General features: G+C 42.1%; 1 protein-coding gene across 19 annotated transcripts in view; it reads right to left on the bottom strand.

The window, feature by feature from the left end:
• The window catches only part of LOC110537565 (transcriptional regulator Erg), a 99,874-nt gene that overhangs the window by 63,842 nt on the left and 14,059 nt on the right, over nt 1–21,973 (bottom strand). For 5 of the 19 annotated variants that reach the window (XM_090192445.1, XM_036937519.2, XM_090192437.1 and 2 more), the window contains exon 2: nt 5,939–6,060. The exons of the other annotated variants lie outside the window; for them this stretch is intronic. The gene's annotated coding sequence lies outside the window, so the exon portion shown is untranslated. The remainder of the gene's footprint in view (nt 1–5,938; nt 6,061–21,973) is intronic. 19 annotated transcript variants of the gene reach the window in all.

Below are 21,973 nucleotides of genomic sequence, written 5' to 3'. Positions count from 1 at the left end.
AGAATAGCACATGCTATAGCACAAGATGAACACCTACTGTGTATATATGCAAATGATGTTCACTGACTACCGTTCAGCATTCAACACTATTGTTGATCCTGGACTTCCTGATGGGCAAACCACAGGCTGTGAGGATTGACAACAACACCTCCTCCACATTGGTGATTCTCACAAACTTGGTATTACTCTTGGTAAATTTTGAAAAGACAAAGGCAATTTATTTTTATTTTGTTATGGATAAAATACCATCTCAAATTATTGTCCATGTTAAATTATCTTAACTGTTCAGATTTCCAAGACTGTGCACAGAACAATCTCATTACCGTAAACACTTGTAGAGTTTGAAAAAACCCATAGCAAGGTTACTACAACAATATTTCATAAAAAAATATGAAATTTTGGTATTAAGTATATTTTCATTTAAATCTCATTACTGTAACACGTGGCATGTTCATAACCTGTTTTTTTATATTTATTTATGTTTATTAATATAAAAAGTACACAAATGACCCATTTTATGCACAGCTTAAATATTTTTAATTGTGTCATATTATTCAAGGAATATTTTATCATTGATGACGCATTTCAGTAATGAGATCCATGTTGCGGTAGAGACCGCATGATGGTAATGATCAAATGAGCAAACAGGACTTCATCAAGAGCAAAAAATATCATTTTTAACCATATTAACTAATTCCCCACCGCCACCCAGCACAGCTACCTGCCGCCCCAAATCAGCATGTTGTTTGTGCAACGGTATTTTCTGAATCAGTTAGCCTATTCTAAAATGTTTGCCTAAATGCTATTCGAATGTGATTAAACACCGACCAACACTTTAGTTCCTACGCTGTCATAACTCCTAATTGGCTTTTGAATTTGAGGTCATGCCAAATAACACCAACCATAGGATTAGAATAATCCTTCTATTTCTATGATTCCAACAGTTCATCCAAGTGTTTTGATCTATATTGCAAGTCAAATAATAATCTTTGGTATAAAAATCGCAAGTAGATTATTTACCCATATTGTGCAGCCATACTAACAACCTGGTAACTTTACTAGTATATGCAAACATTTGTTGGCACAGAAAGAAAGGAACATTTATATTTTCTTCAGGGGAAGGGCTTAAAAAGTAAGTAGGATTCACATAGGCCTAATGTTGCCTACATCTCAATCAATTTAAAAATCTAATATTATGTTGTGCTCCTAATTTTTCTACCAATGAAAACCACTGTTACCAATGAAAATGTGTCATTTAGAGCCCTGGTTACAACACGGGTATATAAAAGCATTGTAATGTGCATTGTTACCAAACCTTTCTGTAAGGGGCGGCAGGTAGCTTAGTGGTTTGAGCGTTGGGCCAGTAACTGAAAGGTTGCTAGATCGAATCACCGAGCTGACAGGGTAAAAATCTGTCGTTCTGCCTCTGAACATGGAAGTTAACCCACTGTTCCTAGGATGTCATTGTAAGTAATAATTTGTTCTTAACTGACTTGCCTAATTAAATAAAAGGTCTCAATAACACTCTTGTCTGCAATTTTCCTCTCTTTCCTTTCTCCTGTACTCCTCAAGCAGCTCTGGATTTCTGTACAGTTGCTCTCGATGCTTTTGATGCAGCCCTCTTCTTTCCTTATCTGCCAATCTTAATAACACCACGTTTAGATTAATCCAATTGTTCTGTTTGTTAGACTACCTCATTATTACACAATCCCTAAAGTGGCATTACACTCAAATGTTATGTTTGTTAGATCTTTCATACCTCAAAAGTAGTCTTATGGGCATAGGTCACCCGAATTACAAAATGACATTGGTACAGTACATTGGTTTTCTTACCCTGTAAGCAGTCGATGGACAAGGTAAGACAGCAATCCATGCTTAGTTTTCTTTTAGCATTTAAAGCACAAAACCAATGCAAGTGGATATCCCCGATATAAGCATTTCCACATTCCATCTCCAAATCATCCCAAAGTGTCAAAAATGTATTGCATAGCTCCTTTAAGATGATTTGTAAATGAAATGAGAAAAGTATTCACTTACATTGGTTTCGTGCTATAAATGCTAAAAAGTTGGAGACAGTGACAAGCTAAAGAAAACCCAAGCATGAATTGCTGTCTTAACTCATTCATGGACTGTGTACAGGGTAAGGAAGCCAATATGCATTTTCTTAATTTGTGGGAACTACCCCTTTAAGTCCACATCCCAAGCCATTCATTGTGTAGATAAACATATGCAAAGAAAATACAAATAAATGAAAACGATAAGCACCATATAAGATCTGGAAATTATATGGTGTTCATCTTTTCCTGTTGGTGTTGAGGCATACAGCTGGCTCTACACAATCAATGGCATGGGGTGTGTATTTATCTTGTGAAAAGCATGATTTGGCACACACACTAAAAGTTAGTACAGGTGCTGACTAACAGCGAGTAAGCTGTAGGTTATCAAAAATAAAAAGAGTCGCACACTCTATATACAGTATAACTCCCAGCAATCTAGTGTGTAAACCACCAAAGGTTCGGCATCATCTTGTATTCATCTTGACAATTAATCTTTGAATTGTTTTGTGTAATGCCCCTTTAACACAGTTTATATCAATGTTTCTAGTGTAAAAGTAGTGTAATGTCAAGAAGAGTCCACTATGCATGCCAACAATTAAAACATCATGCTTTATGCCTCAACCTCTAGTGATTCATAATTTTTTGGGGGGGACATTGGCTGTTGATGAAGCAGCAGCTATTCTTCCTGAGCGCCACACAAAACATGGAACATAACAAAATACAGAACACTAATGGACAGGATCTGCAACACAAACCTAAACGAAGAACACTACGACTAAAGAACAATACAAATATTTGTAACATTTATAAGAAAGAGAATAGAGAGAAGAAGAAAGAAATTAATAATACTAAGAATAATGTGTGAGTCTGTGTAGAGTATGTGTGTCAGTGTGTACGGGTGTGTGTGTGTGTTTATTTTATTTTATTCTCTAGTCTTTAAAAAATAATATATGCATCTCCTTTATTTAACCAGGTAGGCTAGTTGAGAACAAGTTCTCATTTACAACTGCGACCTGGCCAAGATAAAGCAAAGCAGTGCGACGCAAACAACACCGAGTTACACATGGGATAAACAAACGTACAGTCAGTAACACAATATAAAAGTCTATATACAGTGTGTGCAAATGAAGTAAGACTAGGGAGGTAAGGCAATAAATAGGCCATAGTGGCGAAACAATTACAACTCAGCAATTAAACACTGGAGTGATAGATGAGCAGAAGACGAATGTGCAAGTAGAGATACTGGGGTGCAAAGGAACAAAAAAATAAATAACAATATGGGGATGAGGTAGTTGGGTGGGCTATTTACAGATGGCTATGTACAGGTGCAATGATCTGTATGCTGCTCTGACAGCTGATGCTTAAAGTTAGTGAGGGAAATATGAGTCTCCAGATTCAGTGATATTTGCAATTTGTTCCAGTCATTGGCAGCAGAGAACTGGAAGGAAAGGCAGCCAAAGAGGAGTTGGCTTTGGGGGTGACCAGTGAGATATACCTGATGGAGCGCATGCTACAGGTGGGTGCTGCTATGGTGACCAGTGAGAATATGAAGTGAGGGCCAGCCAACGAGAGCATACAGGACGCAGTGGTGGGTAGTATATGGTGCTTTGGTGACAAAACGGATGGCACTGTGATAGACTGCATCCAATTTGCTGAGTAGAGTGTGGAAGGCTATTTTGTAAACTACATTGCCGAAGTCGATGATCAGTAGGATAGTCCGTTTTACGAGGGTATGTTTGGCAGCATGAGTGAAGGATGCTTTGTTGTGAAATAGGAAGCCGATTCTAGATTTAATTTTAGAATGGAGAAGCTTGATGTGAGTCTGGAAGGAGAGTATACAGTCTAACCAGACACCTAGGTATTTGTAGTTGTCCACATATTCTCAGAACAGTACAGAGTAGTGATACTAGACGGGCGGGCAGGTGCGGGCAGCGATCGGTTGAAGAGCATGCATTTAGTTTTACTTGCAATTAAGAGCAGTTGGAGGCCACGGAAGGGGAGTTGTATGGCATTGAAGCTCGTCTGGAGGTTAGTTAACATAGTGTCCAAAGAAGGGCCAGTAGTATACAGAATGGTGTCGTCTGCGTAGAGGTGGATCAGAGAATCCCCAGCAGCAAGAGCAACATCATTGATGTATACATAGAAAAGAGTCGGCCCGAGAATTGAACAGTGTGGCACCCCCATAGAGACTGCCAGAGGTCCGGACAACAGGTCCTCCGATTTGACCCACTGAACTCTATCAGAGAAGTAGTTGGTGAACCAGGCGAGGCAGTCATTTGAGAAACAAAGGCTGTTGAGTCTGTGTTGAGTCTGTGTGTGTGTGTGTGTGTCTCTTCACAGTCTGCATTGTTCCATGAGGTTATGTTTTATCTTTTTTTACTGATTTTATTGCTTGCCTGAGTTACCTGAGATGGAGATTTCCATGTAGTCATTGCTTTATACAGTACTCTGCGTCTCCCAGCCTCTGTTCTGGACTTGGGGACTGTGAAGAGAACCCTGATTGCGTGTCTTGTGGGTATGTGTAGGTCTTGAGCTGTGTGTTAACTGGCTGAACAGACAACTTCAACATCAATACTTCTTACAAAGACAAGCATTGATGCAATCAATCTCTCCTCCACTTTGACCCAGGAGAGATTAACCTGCATGTTATTGACATTGGCCCTCTATGTACATTTGAGGCGTGCTTCTCTGTTCTGGGCCAGATGCAGCTTTTCTAGATCCTTTTTTGCCGCACCTGACCATACAACTGTGCAATGGTCAAGATGCAACAAAACCAAAGCTTGCAGGACTTGTTTGGTTGCATGTAAGGTTAAAAAAGCAGAGCATCTATTTATCACATACAAACCTATCCCCATCTTTAATACAATAGAATAAATATGTTTTGACCATGACTGTTTACAATCTAATATATCATCAAGAAGTATAGTCTTTACCATTAATTTTGGATTGCATACAGCTGAATCTACATTTTACATTTACATTTGAGTGATTTAGCAGATGCTCTTATCCAGAGCGACTTACAGTTAGTTAGTGAATTCATCTTAAGAGCTAGGTTGGACAACCACATATCACAGGCGTAGAAAGTAGGGGTGGGTGGGCCAAGAGACCTGAGGTGGCATTGGGGGGTAGGGTTTGAGCATAACCTGAAGGTAGGGAGGGGCAGTTCCTCTTGCTGTTCCGTGGGTAAGCACCATGGTCGTGTAGTGGATGCGAGCTTAGACTAGAAGGCAGTGGAGTGTGCAGAGGAGCGGAGTGACATAAGAGAACTTGGGAAGGTTGAAAACTAGGCGGGCTGCTTCGTTCTGGATAAGTTGCAGGGGTTTGATGGCACAAGCGGGGAGCCCAACCAACAGCGAGTTGCAGTAGTCCGACGGGAGAGGACAAGTGCCTAGATTAGGACCCTGCGCCGCTTCCTGTGTGAGGTAGGGTTGTACTCTACGGATGTTGTAGAGCATGAACCTGCAGGAGCGGGTCACTGCTTTGATGTTTACAGAGAACGACAGGTTACACCAAGGTTCTTTGCATTCTGGGAGGGCGACACTGTGGATTTGTCAACCATGATGGAGAGGACTTTGAGCGGGCAGGCCTTCTCTGGGAGTAAGAGCAGTTCTGTCTTGTCGAGGTTGAGCTTGAGGTGGTGGGCCAACATCCAAGTTGAGATTTCAGCCAGGCACGCAGAGATGCGTGTCGCCACCGGGGTGTCAGAAGGGGGAAAGAGAAAAGTAGTTGAGTGTCATCCGCATAGCAATGATAGGAGAGACCATGTGAGGATACGACGGAGACAAGTGACTTGGTGTATAGAAAGCAGGTCCTAGAACTGAGCCCTGGGGGAAACCAGTGGTGAGAGTACATGGTGCAGACACAGATCCTCTCCACATCACCTGGTAGGAGCAGCCTGCCAGGTAGGATGCAATCCAAGAGTGTGCAGCGCCTGAGACGTCCAGCCCTGAGAGGGCGGAGAGGAGGATCTGATGATTCACAGTGTCGAAGGCAGCGGATATATCTAGGAGGATGAGAACAGAGGAGAGAGAGTGTCAGCTTGGCAGTGCGGAGAGCCTCCGTGACACAGAGAAGAGCAGTCTCAGTTGAGTGACCCGTCTTAAAGCATGACTGGTTAGGGTCAAGAAGATCGTACCGAGAGAGATAACGAGAAAGTTAATCAGAGACAGCAAGCTTAAGTGTTTTAGAAAGAAAAGAAAGAAGGGATACAGGTCTGTAGTTTTTGACGTCAGATAAGTCGAGTATTGGTTTCTTTAGTAGGGAAGCAACTCGGCCATTTTGAAGTCAGAGGGGACATAGCCAATTGTCAGGGATGAGTCGCTGAGGGAAGTGAGGAATGGGAGAATGTCTCCAGTGATGGTCTGGAGAAGGGACGAGGGGAAGGGGCCGAGTGGGCAGGTTGTGGGGCGGCCGACCTCACTAGTCACCTGGAGGCGTAGGGTAGTTCTGTGTGAATGAGACTAGTGGACTCAATAGGCTGAGTGAATGAGTAGCAAAACAGATGGTCTAGGATGGGGACATTTGTTAACAGAAGACCACTTTGAGTTCTGACAACATCATACAACTTTAGATTTTAAGTGTAATGTGCCTTTTAAAAGTCTCTAAATTATAAATGGTAACTCAGTGTTTCCCCCAGATTCTTTTTTAGCATTGGTGAAATGTGAAAGTGTCGTGAAAGGGGCAGGGTTGGTAAAAACATATATATTCAGGTTTTCGCTAGCAAAATCACACTTTTCAAATAGAAAAACAAAAGGAATGCATGTGCTAACAATGCTTAAATCACACCATGAGACAATGTTTTTTTCTGGGAAAAATCAACAATAACAAAAATGGTGTAGTTACCCTTTAATGAAATTGTGCATGCACCTAGAACTGCTGTTTGGTTAGCGTGTATCTGTTGCACACATAATGAGAAACGGTCATGAGAAATGGGCAATACGGTAATGAGAAGCCCTTCGCAAATTTTGCTAACAATGGCAGAAGCAATTATGACTCAGCAACAAAAAAAATGACATCATCAACTCATACTCTTTCTAATCTATTATACTGTAAATTGTTAAATAAATAACTTTGCTCAAACATCAAGTATTACACAGTTATGGTAATGACAATATAAAATGAGTAAATGGGGTGTACGAGAGCAATTATCAAATGTAAATTGTAGACATATTTGATCTTCTCTTCTTGGAAATGCATTATGGGTCGAAAAAAATGTATAAGCAAAAAACACTGAACTTGTACAGGAACTTGAAGAAATGCTACAGTAATGAGAACCATGGCTTGGACACATGTTTTGTTTCTAAAATATGACTAGTTTGTAATGTGAATACCCAGAAATGATAACTGTCTTTGAATATGTACTGTACCACTTTAAACAATATTTAATTGGTTTTTTAAATATGTTAGTTCTTTTTATAAATTAAATGCATGTGAAGTCCTACAAAATTGACCTGGACGCATTACAGTAATGAGATTTTGAGAAAACATTTTATTTAAAAAACACTAAAATAAGATTTAAGCCCAAAGCAAGTTAAAGAGCCAGAAATCAAACATGGTGAGCCTTAATATGATAGTAAATTGTTTACGCTTTTTAGAGACTATATAGCTGAATTCATCACAAACATGGTTTCAGTTGGTTTCATGAGAATCACCCACACTGACTTAAAAAAAAGGGGCCACTGGGGTTGTGTCCTCAGTCCTCTGCTGTACTCCCTGTTCACCTATGACTGCCTGGCTTTGCACGACACCAACTCCATCATCAACATTGCTGACAACACCACAGTTGTAGGCCTGATAACCAACAACAACGAGTCAGTCTATAATGGAGGTAAGTAAACTGACATTGTGCAGCCATGACAACAACATTTCCCTCTACGTCAGCAAAACAAAGGAGTTGACTGTTCACTTCAGCAAGCAGAGGAGGGAACGCCCCGATCCACATTAACATTTGAGGGATCCACATCAATGTTATTTTCTCCCATCCAGGACATCTACTTGAAACAGTGCCTAAAGAAATCCCACAGCATCATGAAGGACCACACGCACCCCAGCCATGATCTGTTCACTCCCTTACCGTCGGGCAGATGGTATCGGAGCATGAGGTCTAATAGAAACAGTCTCTGAGCCTGCTTGTATCTACAAGCCATCAGACTAACACTTGAACTGGACTGACCTCCTCCACTGAATCACCACACCTTAGCACACATGCCCTCCCCCCTTTCCTGATGCATGTGTAAATATTGTACTATAAATGATGCCTTCCTGTATTATACTGATGCTAAAATATTTATTCAATTCTACTGAGCCATTTACTTTGTTTGTATTCCTCTCTTTTATTATTTCTTATTGTTGTTATTTCTTATTGTTGAATTGTTGAGAAGGAACATGCAAGGAAGCATTTCGTTGGAAGGTGTACCATGTGTAAACTGTACATACAACTAATAAAACTTGCAACTTAAAACTATGCTTATCTGGTGAACACAAGATCTAAACAAATGTATAATGAGCACCAATAACTTTGGGTTATTTTGGCTTTTCACAGTGCGTCATCTCATCTGGCTGCCTGGAGTCATAAAGCATAGCATTCTAACCCCATACATGCCTGTGGCCCTCATGGTCTATAGTCCTCTCCACATATAGGCTAAAAACAGACAGGGAATCCAGCCTTCTCACTCCCTGTGAACCGCTAACATTACGACAAATTTCACTTAACAAACAATCTCTTTTTTCTCTCTCAACTATAGGAAGAGGACTGACAGGTAGAATTTGTCATGGTGGAAATGATTGATTTTGTATGCAATCTAATAAAGCTCACCATAAATCCATCCAACCATCTGGCCAGCTGGCTGGCTCTCTGTGTGTCTGTGAGTCTGTCAATCTCTATCTGTCTGTATGTCTGGCTGGCTGTCTATCTGGCTGTCTGTTTGCCTGTCTGTCTATGCGCATAGCTTCACATAAATTAAATCAATACATGGACAATCTGGTCATGTGCAGAGAAGCTCTATCACTTCCCTGAGTTTAGAAGGGATGGTTGAATTTAAGTCTGGGGCAAATAAATGCATTTAAAGCTTCATGGAAAGCTTTAACAATACCATTGCTTTGACTCCACCTACGCATGCATTAGATATTTCTAGAGCAGTGCGCCAAATTATTCAGCCTTTCCAGCTAACCACAAACCTCTTTCATTTGAAATGTAACAGTGTCAGTTTTCTGAGAGGGAAAAACAAGAATACAACTTACTGACTTAATACAGCTAAAAGGGAATCAGATGTCATACGAGGAAAAGCTTGAACACTGTGACACTTTACATTGACAAATGGGCTTTGGAAAAACAAAAGTTATCTGAAGGGCTGATCACATGTAAGATCAAATCTGTGTTTATAATATAAGAGTCAAAGAGGCTTATGCAAACAAAATTAAGCCAAAAAAATATAGCCTACACACTAAACCACAATGCAATGACTCAGTCAAATTGAAGTAAATAGAGAAACATATGCATGAGCCATACTATAGTCAGTGTATATTTATTTCTATGGGACAATCAAACAAATTGTACAGTACCATTACATTGACCAACTGGATACTCTCTGACATTATCTGACATACAGTCCATTCGGAAAGTATTCAGACACCTTGACTTTTTCCCCCTCATCAATCTACACACAATACCCCATAATGACAAAGCAAAAACAGTTTTTTAGAAATGAAAAAAAACAAAACGAAACTGAAATATTACATTTACATAAGTATTCAGACTCTTTACTCAGTACTTTGTTGAAGCACCTTTAGCAGCGATTACAGCCTTGAGTCTTCTTTGGTATGATGCTACAAGCTTGGCACACCTGTACGCACATCCTGTAACTGGCGTGCAAAACAAACACTCAACTTTGGCGCCATATGTCAAAGTATTGTTGGCAAACGACATGCGCTCCATGACAGGGTCTGAATAATCTTCAAATGCACTGTAGCTGGTATCATTCGGCTAAATAAATGTAGTTCTCAGGTAGTAACCGGAGGACTGTTGGCAGGCGGCATGTCTTTGAACTTCCCTACCAATCTAATCTAATAGAACAAAAAGGAACAAAAAAGAACAGCAAAACAGTAAACACTGATGTTAGCCAACAAGGTGAATCAATCCACCAGAGAGGAGAAAGAGAATGACCTGTTGCCACAAGAAAAGGGCAACTAGTGAAGAACAAACATCATTTTAAATACAACTCATATTTATGTTCCCTTTTGTACTTAGCTATTTGCAAATTGTTACAACACTGTAGTTACTACTGTAGACATAATATGACATTTGAAATGTCTCTACTTTTTTGGAACTTTTGAGGTAATATTTACTATTCACTTTTATTTATCCATTTCACTTGCTTTGGCAATGCAAACATATGTTTCCCAAGCCAATAAAGCTCCTTGAATTGGAGAGAGAGAGAGAGAGAGAGAGAGAGAGAGAGAGAGAGAGAGAGAGAGAGAGAGAGAGAGAGAGAGAGAGAGAGAGAGAGAGAGAGAGAGAGAGAGAGAGAGAGAGAGAGAGAGAGAGAGAGAGAGAGAGAGAGAGAGAGAGAGAGAAGGACTGTTCACCCCAATCCGCAAAAGTGGAGACAAATTGGTTAAAATTGGCAAAAAACAGACATATTTCCTTCCACGGGGCCTTGGGGTGAGACAGGGATGCAGTTTAAGACCCCCCCCCGCCCACTTCAACATACAGTTGAAGTCGGAAGTTTACATACACTTAGGTTGGAGTCATTAAAACTCGTTTTTCAACCACTCCACAAATTCATTGTTAACAAACTATAGCTTTGGCAAGTCGGTTACTTTGTGCATGACACAAGTAATTTTTCCAACAATTGTTTACAGACAGATTATTTCACTTATAATTCACTGTATCACAATTCCAGTGGGTCAGAAGTTTACATACACTAAGTTGACTGTGCCTTTAAACAGCTTGGAAAATTCCAGAAAATTATGTCATGGCTTTAGAAGCTTCTGATAGGCCAATTGACATAATTTCAGCCAATTGGAGGTGTACGTGTGGATCTATTTCAAAGCCTACCTTCAAACTCAGTGCCTCTTTGCTTGACATCATGGGAAAATAAAAAAAAATCAGCCAAGTCCCCAGAAAGAATTCTAGACCTTCACAAGTCTGGTTCATCCTTGAGAGCAATTTCCAAACGCCTGAAGGTACCACGTTCATCTGTACAAACAACAGTAAGTATAAACACCATGGGAGTATAGTAAAGTATAAACACCATGGGACCACGCAGCCATCATGCCGCTCAGAAAGGACACGTGTTCTGTCTCCAAGAGATGAACGTACTTTGGTACGAAAAGTGCAAATCAATCCCAGAACAAAAGCAAAGGACCTTGTGAAGATGCTGGAGGAAACAGGTAAAAGAGTACCTATATCCACAGTAAAACGAGTCCTATATCGACATAACCTGAAAGGCCGCTCAGCAAGGAAGAAGCCACTGCTCCAAAACTGCAATTTAAAAAGCCTGACTACAGTTTGCAACTGCACATGGGGACAAAGATCGTACTATTTGGAGAAATGTCCTCTGCTCTGATGAAACAAAAATAGAATTGTTTGGTCATAATGACCATCGTTATGTTCGGAGGAAAAAGGGGAAAGCTTGCAAGCTGAAGAACACCATCCCAACAGTGAAGCACAGGGGTGGCAGCATCATGTTGTGGGGGTGTTTTGCTGCAGGAGGGACTGGTGCACTTCACAAAATATATGGCATCATGAGAAGAAAAATGATGTGCATATATTGAAGCAACATCTCAAGACATCAGTCAGGAAGTTAAGGCTTGGTCGCAAATTAGTCTTCCAAATGAACAATGACCCCAAGCATACTTCCAAAGTTGTGGCAAAATGGCTTAAGGACAACAAAGTCAAGGTATTGGAGTGGCCATCACAAAGCCCTGACCTCAATCCTATAGAAAATTTGTGGGCAGAACTGAAAAGGCTAGGGCGAGCAAGAAGGCCTACAAACCTGACTCAGTTACACCAGCTCTGTCAGGAGGAATGGGCCAAAATTCACCCAACTTGTGGAAGGATACCCGAAACGTTTGACCCAAGTTAAACTATTTAAAGACAATGCTACCAAATACTAATTGAGTATATGTAAACTTCTGACCCGCTGGAAATGTGATTAAAGAAATAAAAGCAGAAATAAATCATTCTCTCAACTATTATTCTAACTGACCTAAGACAGATAATTGTTACTAGGATTAAATGTCAGGAATTGTGAAAAACTGAGTTTCAATGTATTTGGCTAAGGTGTATGTAAACTTCCGACTTCAACTATATATATCAATGAATTGGTGAGGGCACTAGAACAGTCTGCAGCACCCGGCCTCACCGTACTAGAATCAGAAGTCAAATGTCTACTGTCACCAACTGTAACGGCCGTCGTCGGTGGAAGAAGGTGAGGACCAAGGTGCAGTGTGGTAAGTGTTCATGATTTTTAATATAATCAAAACTGAACACGAAACAAAATAACAACTATGAAGAACGAACAAACAAAACAGTCCTGTCTAGTGATGGCACACAAAACAGAAAATAAACACCCACGAAATACAGGTGAAAAAAGGCTAAAAAGTATGATTCTCTTTAAAAAAAAAAGTTTGCCCTTTTTCTCTCCGAATTCGTGGTATCCAATTGTTTTAGTAGCTACTTTCTTGTCTCATCGCTGCAACTGCCATACGGGCTCGGGAGAGATGAAGGTTGAAAGTAATGCGTCCTCCGATACACAACCCAACCAAGCCGCACTGCTTCTTAACACAGCTTGCATCCAACCCGGAAGCCAGCCGCACCAATGTGTCAGAGGAAACACTGTGCACCTGGCAACCCTGGTTAGCGTGCACTGCGCCCGGCCCGCCACGGGAGTCGCTGGTGCGCGATGAGACAAGGATATCCCTACCAGCCAAACCCTCCCTAACCCGGACGATGCTAGGCCAATTGTGCGACGCCCCACGGACCTCCCGGTCGCGGCCGGTTACGACAGAGCCTGGGCGCAAACCCAGGGTCTCTGGTGGCACAGCTGGCACTGCAGTACAGCACCCTTAACCACTGCGCCACCCGGGAGGCCATTAAGTATGATTCTCAATCAGAGACAACTAACGACACCTGCCTCTGATTGAGAACTATACCAGTCCAAACTCAAAAACCAACATAGAAAAATAAAAATAGTCTACCCACCCCAACTCATGCCCTGACCATACTAAAACAAAGACAAAACAAAGGAACTAAGGTCAGAACGTGACACCAACCAAGGAGGGCCTACAGCGTCAGACCTGGGCCCTGAAAGTAAATCTCAATAAGACAAAAATAATTGTGTTCCAAAAAAGGTCCAGTCACCAGGACCAAAAATACAAATTCCTTCTAGACACCTTTGCCCTAGAGCACACAAAAAACGATATATACCTCGGCCTAAACATCAGCGCCACAGGTAACTTTCACAAAGCTGTGAACGAGCTGAGAGACAAGGCAAGAAGGGCCTTCTATGCCATCAAAAGGAACATAAAATTCAACATACCAATTAGGATCTGGCAAAAAATACTTGAATCCGTTATAGAACCCATTGCCCTTTATGGTTGTGAGGTCTGGGGACTGTTCCCCAACCAAGAACTCACAAAATGGGACAAACGCCAAACTGCATGCAGAATTCTGCAGAAATATCCTCAGTGTGCAACGTAAAACACCAAATAATGCATGCAGAGCAGAATTAGGCCGATACCCGCTAATTATGTAAATCCAGAAAAGAGCCGTTAAATTCTAGAATAACTTAAAAGGAAGCAATTCCCAAACCTTCCATAACAAAGCCTTAACCTACAGAGAGATTAACCTGGAGAAGAGTCCCTTAAGAAAGCTGGTCCTGGGGCTGTTTACAAACAGACCCCACAGAGCCCCAGGACAGCAACACAATTAGACGCAACCAAATCATGAGAAAACCAAAAAATAATTACTTGACACATTGGAAAGAATTAACAAAAAAACTGAGCAAACTAGAATACTATTTGGCCATAAACAGAGAGTACACAGTGGCAGAATACCTGACCACTGTGACTGACCCAAAATTAAGGAAAGCTTTGACTATGTACAGTCTCAGTGAGCATAGCCTTGCTATTGAGAAAGGCAGCTGTAGGCAGACCTGGCTCTCAAGAGAAGACAGGCTATGTGCACACTGCCCACAAAATGAGGTGGAAACTGAGCCGCGCTTCCTAACCTCCTGCCAAATGTATGACCATATTAGAGACACATATTTCCCTCAGATTACACAGACCCACAAAGAATTTAAATAAAACAAAAACAATTTTGATAAACTTCCATATCTACTGGGTGAAATACCACGTGCCATCACAGCAGCAAGATTTGTGACCTGTTGCCACAAGAAAAGGGCAACCAGTGAAGAACAAACACCATTGTAAATAAAACCCATATTTATTTATTTTCCCTTTTGTACTTTAACTATTTGCATATCGTTACAACACTGTACATAGACATAATATGATATTTGAAATGTCTTTATTCTTTTGGAACTTCTGTGAGTGTAATGTTTACTATTACTTTTTATTGTTTATTTCACTTTTGTTTATTATCTACTTCACTTGCTTTGGCAATGTTAACATATGTTTCCCATGCCAGTAAAGCCCTTGAATTGAATTTAATTTAATTGAGAGAGATAGAGACCCTTAGCTGTGAAAGGAGGTGATTACTTGCAGGTTGGGTGAGCTCTCTCTGACTCACTCACTCTATTCCAGCAAAGTAGATGACTCATATCTGACTGGACTTTCATTCACTTCTACATTATATCATCTTTGTGCATTTTCCATCAGAGTGGAAACAAAATTGATCTCTATGTTGTGTAATACTACAGTATACTGTATGAATGTATCTGAATAGCCCCGAGTAGCTTGAATAGTCTACATCATTACAAGCAATTCATAATTTTAACTGTGGTCCCAGCATTGATATACACTGCTCAAAAAAATAAAGGGAACACTTAAACAACACAATGTAACTCCAAGTCAATCACACTTCTGTGAAATCAAACTGTCCACTTAGGAAGCAACACTGATTGACAATACATTTCACATGCTGTTGTGCAAATGGTACATCAGGAGACGTGGAGGAGGCCGTAGGAGGGCAACAACCCAGCAGCAGGACCGCTACCTCTGCCTTTGTGCAAGGAGGAGCAGGAGGAGCACTGCCAGAGCCCTGCAAAATGACCTCCAGCAGGCCACAAATGTGCACGTGTCTGCCTAAAAGGTCAGAAACAGACTCCATTTGGGTGGTATGAGGGCCCGACGTCCACAGGTGGGGGTTGTGCTTACAGCCCAACACCGTGCAGGACGTTTGGCATTTGCCAGAGAACACCAAGATTGGCAAATTCGCCACTGGCGCCCTGTGCTCTTCACAGATGAAAGCAGGTTCACACTGAGCACGTGACAGACGTGACAGAGTCTGGAGACGCCGTGGAGAACGTTCTGCTGCCTGCAACATCCTCCAGCATGACCGGTTTGGCGGTGGGTCAATCATGGTGTGGGGTGGCATTTCTTTGGGGGGCCGCACAGCCCTCCATGTGCTCGCCAGAGGTAGCCTAACTGCCATTAGGTACCGAGATGAGATCCTCAGACCCCTTGTGAGACCATATGCTGTGCGGTTGGCCCTGGGTTCCTCCTAATGCAAGACAATGCTAGACCTCATGTGGCTGGAGTGTGTCAGCAGTTCCTGCAAGAGGAAGGCATTGATGCTATGGACTGGCCCGCGTGTTCCCCAGACTTGAATCCAATTTAGCACATCTGGGACATCATGTCTCGCTCCATCCACCAACGCCACGTTGCACCACAGACTGTCCAGGAGTTGGTGGATGCTTTAGTCCAGGTCTGGGAGGAGATCCCTCAAGAGACCATCCGCCACCTCATCAGGAGCATGCTCAGGCGTTGTAGGGAGGTCATACAGGCACGTGGAGTCCACACACATTACTGAGCCTCATTTTGACTTGTTTTAAGGACATTACATCAAAGTTGGATCAGCCTGTAGTGTGGTTTTCCACTTTTGGAGTGTGACTCCAAATCCAGACCTCCATGGGTTGATAAATTTGATTTCCATTGATAATTTTTGTGTGATTTTGTTGTCAGCACATTCAACTATGTAAAGAAAAAAGTATTTAATAAGAATATTTCATTCATTCGGATCTAGGATGGATCCCTTTATTTTTTGGAGCAGTGTATTTTGCTTCTTCGTCTCATGGAGACTAGGTACTTCCACTATGAGAAGGGTGATGATTATGCTAACCAAGTTGTTCAAATTACAAACTCCTCAGGTTAACACCTTACCATTGGTGAAGAACAGGACCAAAGTAACAATACCTTCACAGCAGCTGATTCAGGATAAGTCAATGGGTTGGTTTTGGGTTGTAAACTATTGACATCAACCACCCTTGTCATTAAAGTGACAGTAAGTACTGTTACTGTTCCTGTGGTTATTGAGTTGAGCAGTAGGCTCTAGTGTACAGTAGTGTGGACCAGCAGAGAGCAGGTTTACCACGTGATAAAAGGCCTTTTAACGGGCGAGAGGCGGCCCGTAAAGTACTTCTTTACCAAGATTTACCATGGTCCCTGTGTACGCCACACTATAGCCACTGCCCCTTGTAACCCCTTGGGCCCCCTCCTGCAAGTGTGCTAGCAATCAGACGCAACGCTGTGCTGAGCAGGAAATCTAAAATTAAGTTTTACTACCTATAATGGAATATTTCCGGGATGGTTTAATTAGCAGTCACAGGGCGAAGAAACTGCAGCTCGCCGAACAAAAACAAAGATGTTGGACTTGGTTCATGGGGATGGTGAAGCTGGGGTAGAGGGGTAGGTGACGTTGGTGTGGCTAAGGCACTGGTGGACATATCGCCATGAGCGCAGACAGACTCATACTTGTGCGATGTCTCGCACTTATACACATATACTTTAACAGGCTCACACTGCACTTACACTCACACACACACACGCACAAATATATACACACATACACACACGTTTTCAATTAGCCAGCCAGCCAGGCCTGTGCTGTGTCTGTGCAGGGCCAAGTGTGGGGTTTACCACCTCATTCCTTCCCCCTGGTTCAGCCAGGCCTGGCCTTTATGGCCGTCTACAGCACCATTCCTCGGCTTTTATATGGTAGCTGCATGCATTCTATTGTGTCACAGTGGCCGACTGCGACACTGCTGCGCTTCACTTCACACATAAAAGTATACGCACATGTGCACATGCACACAGCTACCCTGATACACAGACAGGTATTCACACTGTACTACCCTATGGCTGTGAAGATTCTATTGCACTTTTTCTGTGACATTGCTGTGCCTCAGTTCACTCTCTCTTGCATGCACAGTCGCACACACACACACACACACACACACAGTAATACAGTGTATGGTGGCTGTGAGGATTAGAATGCATCAGACTACCTTTACTCTACTCTGCATTTCCAGCATTCAAAGATGTGTTGAAGACCCAGCACCCATCACCTCAGCAGAAGAGGACACTTGAACCCATAATTGTAAGAAATACAGTTTCCATATCTCAATATTGACAAAAAAATGTTTGCAGTAAACCGGCCATTACAGTATTTGCTTTGGTCTTTGTAATTGACTGTTGTCTGGCTAAATCTGTCTATCATATTTCCCAATTGTCCATCTATACCTGAGATGGAAAAGGAAGAGAGGAAGATAAAATATAATCTGTCGGCTACTTGGGGAAATTACAGAAAGTGGGTCTTTCTTTCTCTCTTGCTTTTCTCTATCTCTCTTTCTCTGACACTGACCCAACAACCCTGACAAAAAAATCATTCTCATGGACAGCCTCAATACTTTTATACACGCTATCATTACTGTATTTCTACTGTATGAGGACCTTCCTGAGCCACTCTCATGTCCTCTGCACCCTCCCTTTCCCCATACATGCCACAGCTTGTGTGTGCCCAGACAGGGCTGTGGCTGAGGCGAGGACAGAGCTGGGCTAGACTGGTTGATAGATTGGGTGTTGGGGTGCAATATGACTTGTATAAATCTATACAGCCCCATAGACAACTACGAATAAACATTGCGACACCACACCTCTCAGCAATCCCATCACATCTTTCTCACCATCACCAGTCCAACCATACATTTTTTACATTTTAGTCATTTTAGCAGATGCTCTTATCCAGAGTGACTTACAGTAAGTGGATACATTTTCACACTTTTCATACATACTTTTTCACACGCATTCATTAAGTGTTGCTCAATATCAAGGCTTCTGGGCGGCTGGGGCATAAGCAGAGGTTGAATTGTTTAAGCTGTCTGCCAGGTGCTCCAACAGTGGTGAGTTTTTCGAGTGATTTTTCCCTAATTCCACCCCTGGGCGGTACCAATGATGTGTATAAATCCTGGATAAATGACAGGGGGCGCTGTATTGAAGCCCCTGTGCAGCTATCTTGGTACTCAAACATTTTGGAAGCTAAAGAAATGCATTTATTCATGTCTTCATTTGTTTTTGACACGTTTATTCTATTACATACACATGCAATAGGAAAGTACATTACAGCCTTATTCTAAAATTGATTAAATAGTTTTTTCCCCCTCATTCATCTAGACACCACATCCCATAATGACAAAGCAGAAACAGGTTTTAGAAATGTTACTAATTTATGAGAAAATATAAACTGAAACGTTACGTTTACATAAGTATTCAGACCTTTTACTCAGTACTTTGTTGAAGCACATTATGCAACAATTACAGCCTTGAGTCTTCTTGGGTATGATGCTACAAGCTTGGCCCACCTGTATTTGGGGAGTTTCTCCCATTTTTCTCTGTAGATCCTCTCAAGCTCTGTCAGGTTGGATGGGGAGCGTCGCTGCACAGCTATTTTCAGGTCTCTCCAGAGATTTTCGATCGCGTTCCGGTCAGGGCTCTGGCTGAGCCACTCAAGAACATTCTGAGACTTGTACCGAAGCCACTCTTGTGTTGTCTTGGCTGTGTGCTTAGGGTCATTGTCCTGTTGGAAGGTGAACCTTTGCCCCAGTCTGAGGTCCTGAGAGCCCTGAAGCAGGTTTTCATCAAGAATCTCTCTTGTTCTTTGCTCCGTTCATCTTTCCCTTGTTCCTGACTATTATCCCAGTCTTTGCCGCTGAAAAACATCCCCACAGCATGAAGCTGTCACCACCATGCTTCACTGTAGGGATGGTGCCAGGTTTCCTCCAGACGTGACGCTTGGCATTCAGGCCAAAGAGAAAAGTCTTGTTTCTATTTGTCTGAGAGTCCTTCAGTTGCCTTTTGTTAAACTCCAAGTGGGCTGCAGTGAGCCTTTTACTGAGGAGTGGCTTATGTCTGGCCACTATCATAAAGGCTTGATTGGTGGAGTGATGCAGAGATTGTTGTCCTTCTGGAAGGTTATCCCATCTCCACAGACTCTAGGAAGAGTCTTGGTGATTCCAAATGTATTCCATTTAAGAATGATGGAGGCCACTGTGTTCTTGGGGATCTTCAATGCCGCAGAAATGTTTTGGTACCCTTCCCCAGATCTGTGGCTCGACACAATCCTGTCTCGGAGCTCTATGGACAATTCCTCCAACCTCATGGCTTGGTTTTTGCTCTGAAATGCACTGTCAACTGTAGGACCTTATATGGACAGGTGTGTGTCTTTCCAAATCATCTCCAATCAATTGAATTTACCACAGGTGGACTCCAATCAAGTTGTAGAAACATTTCAAGGATGATCAATGGAAACAGGATGCACCTGAGCTCAATTTCGAGTCTCATAGCAAAGGGTCTGAATACTTCTGTAAATAATATACTTATGGAGTATTATGTGCAGATTGCTGAGAATAAATGAATATTTAATACATTTTAGAATAAGACTGTAATGTAACAAAATGTGGAAAAAGTCAAGGGGTCTGAATACTTTCCGAATGTACTGTACATATATATATTTTTAAAAATGTTCTACTGTAGGTAACGTTAGCCATCTTTAGTCAGCTGTACCTGTGCCAAAACAGCAGACTTTTTCATCATACAGCTTGCTGTCCAACTTGTTTTTAAATAGTGAGCCAACATGTTTTCAGTACTTTTATTTCCATGACTGATCAAAACATTCTTATACTCTCTCTCATCTCTCTTCAGCAGACATATAGTGAGCAATAAGTTTGGAACATCAAATCGCAATATAATCGCGGTGTCTAATCGCAATACATTGTGAGAATCAGGTGATTTGTGAGAATCACAATACATATTGTATCGGCACCTAAGTATTATGATAATATTGTGAGGTCCGTGGCAATTCTCAGCTCTACCCATAAGCCCCCTCTCTTTCCGTTTACTGTAACCAGCATCTTCACCCACTGAGCCCCCGACTGACACCACCATCACACTAAGATGGCGCCGGAGCAGAAGGCAGACGTTTTATGTGCCCCCAACCGATTGTGTTTTTTGTTTGTTTATCTGCATTGTTTGTAACTTATTTTGTTACATTTTTTGAACATAATGTTGCCACTACCGTCTCTTATGACCGAAAAATAACTTCTAGACATCAGGACTGCGATTACTCACCACGGACTAGCAGAATCCCTTTTCTTCTTTCAAAAATCTGACGAGCCCGAGGTGGAAGATATACGGCTCCCTTGGGAACATTGGCCCCGTCCCCAGTGATCTGCGTGAATAGGAGGTGACGAAAGAGAGGCTGGAGGGCGGGCTGCCATCTGAGGAGTCGGAGGCGATCGAATAAAACCCCACTCCCCTCAATTCTGCTAGCAAACATGCCATCTTTGGACAATAAAATGGACAAGTTATTTGGAAGATTAAACTTCCAACGGGACATTAAAAACTGTAACATCTTATGCTTTGTGGAGTCATGGCTGAACGACAACAATATAAACATACAGCTGGCTGGCTATACGATACAACAGCGGCGTCTGTTAAGACAAGGTCTATGTATTTTTTTAAACAACAGCTGGTGCACAATATCTAAGGAAGGCTCGAGCTATTGCTCACCTGAGGTAGAGTTTCTCATGATAAGCTGCAGACCACATTACCTACAGAGAGTGTTTTCACCTACACTCTTTGTAGCTGTTTACATACCACCACAGTCAGAGGCTTGCACTAAGATAGCATTGAATGAGCTGTATTCCGCGATAAGCAAGTGAGAAAATGCTCACCCAGAGGGGGCGCTCCTAGTAGCCGGGGACTTTAATGCAGGGAAACTTAAATCAGTTTTACCAAATTTCTATCAGCATGTTAAATGTGCAACCAGAGGGAAAATAACTCTGGACCACCTATACTCCACACACAGAAATGCATACAAAGCTCTCCCTTGCTCTCCATTTGGCAAATCTGACCATAATTCCATCCTCCTGATTCCTGCTTACAAGCAAAAATTAAGCAGGAAGCACCAGTGACTAGATCAATAAAAAAGTGGTCAGATGAAGCAGATGCTAAGCTACAGGACTGTTTTGCTAGCACAGACAGCGCATATGTTCCCGGGATTCCTCCAATGGCATTGAGGAGTACAGCACTTCTGTCATTGGCTTAATCAATAAGTGCATCGATGACTCCGTCCCTATAGTGACCATACGTACATAACCCAACCAGAAGCCATGGATTACAGGCAGCATCCGCACTGAGCTAAAGGCTAGAGCTGCCACTTTCAAGGAGCGGAACCCTAAGCCAGAAGCTAATAAGAAATACTGCCCTCTGACAAACCATCAAACAGGCGAAGCGTCAATACAGGACTGATATCGAGTTGTACTACACCGGCTCTGGCGCACATCGGATGTGGCAGGGCCTGCAAACCATTACTAACTACAAAGGGAAGCACAGCTGAGAGCTGCCCAGTGACACGAGCCGCTTCAAGGCAAATAACACTGAAACATGCATGACAGCAC

The sequence above is a fragment of the Oncorhynchus mykiss genome, chromosome 12 (genome assembly GCF_057628025.1).
Source record: "Oncorhynchus mykiss isolate SJ-2025 chromosome 12, ASM5762802v1, whole genome shotgun sequence".
Classification (NCBI taxonomy): domain Eukaryota; kingdom Metazoa; phylum Chordata; class Actinopteri; order Salmoniformes; family Salmonidae; genus Oncorhynchus; species Oncorhynchus mykiss.
This window is presented reverse-complemented; position numbering and strand designations above follow the sequence as displayed.